This window comes from Hevea brasiliensis, chromosome 3 (assembly GCF_030052815.1).
Source record: "Hevea brasiliensis isolate MT/VB/25A 57/8 chromosome 3, ASM3005281v1, whole genome shotgun sequence".
NCBI classification, from domain to species: Eukaryota; Viridiplantae; Streptophyta; class Magnoliopsida; order Malpighiales; family Euphorbiaceae; genus Hevea; species Hevea brasiliensis.
Window position 1 is genome coordinate 57968346 of NC_079495.1, and position 5770 is coordinate 57974115.

Below are 5770 nucleotides of genomic sequence, written 5' to 3' on the forward strand. Positions count from 1 at the left end.
TCAGAAAAGCACTTCAATATGTATTTGCAAATCTCAACTCCAACATATTTCTCAACACAACATTTTTCTCAACTCAAAACCCCAGTGATTTTTCAAAGACTGAGATACAAGAAATATAATACAAAACTATTCAAGTAAATGAAATCTCAAATTTACATTTACAATAATTTACATTTAATTACATACAAAAATATTTTACAAGAGTTTCTATAAAACAGCTCAAATAATTTACATACATATTATTAAATGCTTACATCAAAACCTATGTACATGGGTATATCTATGATATACCCGAGTCGATCTGAATGTATCCTCAAAGCAACTTAATCATCGCTTTATGCTCTTCTTACTGCGACAAAGATGCAAAGCTATCACGAGTGGTGAACTCGATGGTGCACAACTATAATTTAAAACATAGTACAATATACATTGACAAATTTTACAAGAAATAATTTGAGAATCAATCTCGATCAAATTCCAAAACTCAAAATATTCATTGCCAATAATGTAAATCATTTGTATAAATGACTTGGAGCACAAAATTCAATTTATCAAATCATGACTATCCATTTAAGTAATTCCAACAAAATCAATTATACATAAACCATAATTGAAATCACCATTCCTTACCATTCAAAAGCCATTCTGTATCTCAAAACCATTTTGTATCTCAAAAATCATACTGTATCTCAAAAGTCATTATGCATCTCCAAAAACCATGTCGTATCTCAAAAATCAATCTTTATCTCACTAACTATGCAAGACTAATCCGAAAGGGCCATATTCGATGTGATTCTAACTCCCTATGGTCGGGGAGGTCGAATCTGATTCTAACTCCTTATGGTCGGGGAGGTCGAATCATCGTGCACAGTACCATCACAATAATGAATCTTCCGCAAGGGCCATAACGATAAAATAAACTTAGATCTAACCTCAAATCAGAGGAAAATCTAAGCCTGTGCACGTACCATGGTAATCAAAACACAACTCACTCCATTGTCTTCTCAACAAATGAGAGAGACGGGTAATAACCTAGTCAAGCATCTATAGTGAGATATAAAACAATATCACAATCCTTTTAGCGAGCATAAATCACAATATAATTCGATTCAAAGTCAATTCCAATATCCAATAATTTTTATGCTCATCACAATTCAAATAATAAAGTTTGCATTTTTCCATGAATATTACCATCACAATTCAAAACATGTTCTATCACAATTTTCCAAAACATAATTTACTCAATCCATAACAATGCTTAATACTTATGGAAATACCATTTCACAAAGCCAAATTCATACATACTATAACAATTTTCAATAATCATTGAATTAAATCCAATGCTTGTTAAACATAATACATAGGAAAAGTATGTCATTTAATCATATGAAATATTCATAATAAAATCAGTTAAAAACTAGTTGTGCACAAACACAATTTAAAACAATAATATACAAATATTCAATATTTATTTCAATTGAAAAATTCAAAAGCAATAGCCGTTGTGCACAAACCTCTGATGACTGTCTCCCTGATCTGGACTCAGTGTTTCCTTCCCTTTTGCTGAGTCCTTGTTAACTGAGAAACACAATTTGAAGTGTTTCAGTACTAAATTAAACTGTCTCTATCGATGGTGTTTGGTAAATAATGCACTGAACTCAATTATTCACTTAATCACCTAATATACCAACCCTCATTGCGTTTTAGGTAAATTAGGTCTTAGTGTCGTTAATATGTCACATTTGATAGGGTTTTAGGTTTGGTACGTTTTACCAAAGTCATTTCCTTGTTTAGTGCATTTTAGTGCAAATTGCTGGATTCCGGGATACTGGTTTGACCTAACCGGACGATCTAGTTCCCTCGGTTTTCGGGTCTCGGTCGAAACTACAAACTTGTAGATCTAGGTCTTATTGCACGCGGTGCAAAATTTCAGGTCAATCCGAGTTAATTAGACCAAGTTATGGTCATTACACTCTTGCTGGTCAATTGGTATCAAATTAGGTCATTTTTAGGTCAAATTGGTCAATTCTGGTTCGGCCAGTTTTTGGACCCGAACTTGTGCAAGTTGTTTGACTTGCTTATGGTCATTTCTGGGCTTTGGTGTCTTCATAAGACTTGTAGGTATGGATCTTAACTATTCTTGGTCAAAATTTCAGGTCAATTGGACCTGGTTTGAGTGAGTTATGGCCTAAACACTCACTGCTGCCCAATTGGTCATTTTTCAGGTCCTAATTGCACCTAATCCGAATTGGTCATTTTTTTAGGTCACCTTGCAAGCAGAATTTTGGCATGGTTTCTCAATGAAAGTTGGCACATTTTGTGCCTAGTTTCACCTCAAATTGGTCTCATACCAATTGAGGTTACACATTTAAAGTTATAGGCTAAAATGTACACTGCCCTTGATTACTTTGCTTAACACACATCAACTACACACATTTACTTTGCAATTTGTTTACTTCCCTACCAATCTGTTTTGGTACATTAACTACAGTATAATCTAATTTACATTGACATTATTTTGGGCAGATTACCATCACCCTCAACACACCAAATATAATTCACATTTACAATATCTCAATACCATTACATACACACTTAAACACCACTAATTCTCACATACACTTTACACAATAATTTCATACACATATCCTTCATTCCTTAATGCCACAATTCTGCCAACACTCCCATGAATATACACATTTATTCAAGTGTCCCCAAGGCTGCCGAAATTGTCCTTCAACACCACATTGCCCTACAATCCATCAATTCTCATCCAAGTGCCAAAATCACCATGTATATGTGAAACAATTCATTAGGATATTAATTTACCATGATCAACATTATTTCTCATCAATTATATGCATAATAAATCATCAAATGTGTGACCCCATGGCTGTCCAAAAATGGCTATCTCAATAACTATTTAAACTTCAAAATTTCCTTCACAAAACTAACACCCATAACATAAACATAAAGTTTAACAAGAAAATTCTCAAAAATGCAAACTTACCTTTAATTGTAACTTGCTAAACCTTCACCAAACTTCTCAAAATTGGTATCAATATCTTCCTTGTGATGTGTAGACCATTTTTTGTGAAGGAACTTAAAGGATTGGAGTTGAAAATGGGAGGTTAAGAAAGCTTGCATGAAAAATGGCTATGGAGTTTCCTCTCACCTCATTCACGGCAATGTTGAATGCAAATGAGGAAGCTGAATTATTCAGATGCATTTTAAGTGTACACATGTCCCACTATGTGTTTAATTAATTCCCTTAGTGGTCCACTAAAAAATTAAATCATTTTATAAGTTAAACTTTCACTTAATCCCACATTAACCCATGATTTTAGCTATTTACTTTAGGTACCACCAATTTAATTTTTCATTTTATTTTCTAAGTGTAATACTATTTATTTTTAATGGACATTTAGGTCAAAAGATAATTTGGGATGTCAAATGACCATAATGCCCCTGTTCGGGTTACGTTCCCGATTTTTCGGTATTACCGGGTTTTGTCTGTTTTTCGATTTCTCACTTTTCTTTGTACTATTTATTTAATTTTTCTTTGATATTTCTAATGAGATTTATTCTTCAACAAGGGTCTATTTAAGTCCTAAAAATGTTTTCCAGGGTTCCCCGCAGTCCAGGGCTAGTCAACGGTCCACGCCGTGGCTTTCCCTGCATGGTCACCCATCGCTAGGTTTCCCGGCTCGCTTAACTTGATCACATTTCTTTACTATTATTTTTCCTTTGTTTTTCTTGTATTTTCTTTTCTTGTATTTCATTATTTTATGTCTCCTCACTCATATTGAAGTGTAGTTCTAGGCATTCTAGCTGTCCGGACAACACTAGTCACCGGAGCAGCAGAACGCACTACCGAACTTTGGGGTGTTACATAAGCAGAATTGCTTAGCGCGTCGCTTTTGCCACGCGCAGGTACTATAGGTGGTGAGCCTTCAGAGTTGCATCCGGGGTCCAGAGTCACCTCACATCTGTACCGCATATGGTAGGACATTAGGACTATAGGTGGCCCTTTTGTATTTTGCATTTTGTATTAGTTTGGATTGTAACTCTAAACTCCTGTAATTATGTATTAATGTAAATATATGAAATTTCATATTGATGAGATCTTTTGCATAATGTATGTTGATAAATGAAATGTTGAGAATTAATTGTGAATATGCTTCAAGTGATGAAGTGAACAGAAAAGTTTTGAAAATAGTATTGTGATTTGAGATTGAGATTTTGAGATTGACTTGAATGTGTATAATGGAGTTTGGATTTGGAAATTATTTTGGAAGTGTTTTTAAATAGGTTTAGAAGAACTGTTTTTCCAATTTACAGCCAGCACTTTGCCGGATTTTCTATAAAATTTGTGAATAAATTCAGATTTATGAAAATTGAAAATAAATGAATTATGAAGGGATAAATTGTAATAGAAACATAAATTGGTGCTCCGGTACACTGAGTGGCATAACTTGCTCGGTTACACTGTAGACGGGTAAGGGGTATCACATTTAGTGGTATCAGAGCATCAGTTTAGGCGTTTCTGGGCCTAGATAGAGTACATACCATTGCATTGAATTTGTAAGCATTGAGGTGACACTGATGCATATCTGTTTGTTTTCTTATTTTGAATAGGATATGGATCCTGCTTCGCAAAGAGCAGTAGAGAAAGAGTTGGAGAGTCGTGCTCCACCAAGGGCTGAATCTGGGGGCAGGGTAGAATCTACTCTACCAGCAGCTGAGGCACCTGTCCAACCTCAGTTTGCATTATTTCAGCAAATGACTGAATTCTACCGGCAAATGATGGGGGCAATTCCACCACCACAACCACAGCCACAACCTCCACTAGTACCACAGAAATCTCATTTGGAGAAATTGAGGAAGCATACGGATGTGGACTTCTTTGGGAAGAGGGAAGATGATCCCATGGCCACAGAAAATTGGTTGGATAGAACCATCAGAGTGTTGAAACAAATAAATTGCACCCCCGAGCAGAACCTGGTGGGTGTTGTGTCCCTACTTTAGGATGATGCATATCAATAGTGGGACACAGTAACCAGTGAGATGCAACCTGAACGGATCACCTAGGAATTCTTCCTCATAGAGTTCTGGAAGAAATATATTAGCAAAGTGTATTTAGAAGAGCAAAGAAGGGAATTTATCAGTCTGAGACAGAGACAGTTGTCAGTGGCTGAGTATGAGCGTGAATTTGTTAGACTGAGCAGATATGGGAGGGAGATAGTCCCTACAGAGACAGAGAGGTGCAGACGGTTTGAAGAAGGGCTCAATGACAACATCAAAGTCATGATTACAGCACTGGAGATTACAGATTTTTCTAAACTGGTAGATGCAGCATCAAAAGTGGAAAGGGTCAGAATCAATGAACAAAATAGAAGGGAAAGACAGTAGAAGAGTGGTCCGGGTTAGTCCAGTACATTTTCTGCTCCCAGCAAGAAGAGTAAGGGTCTTTTTCGCTAGAGTTCAGACCACCGCAGGTCGGGGCCGCCTCGGGGCCTGCACAACAGTTCACACCTAGGAGAGGCCAGTCCACACCATCAATGGGCAGCTCTCCTGGGACGGTATTTAGGGGACCAGCCCCTGCATCTTTTGCTTGTCAGTACTGTCAAAAGTGGCATAAGGGGGAATATTGGCGAGTGACCGGTGGATGCTTAAGGTGTGGATCGACAAAACATCAGATCAAGAATTGTCCAAAGAGGACTACTACTGTTGCTCCAACACAAACTGACAGACCTGCTCCTGCACCACA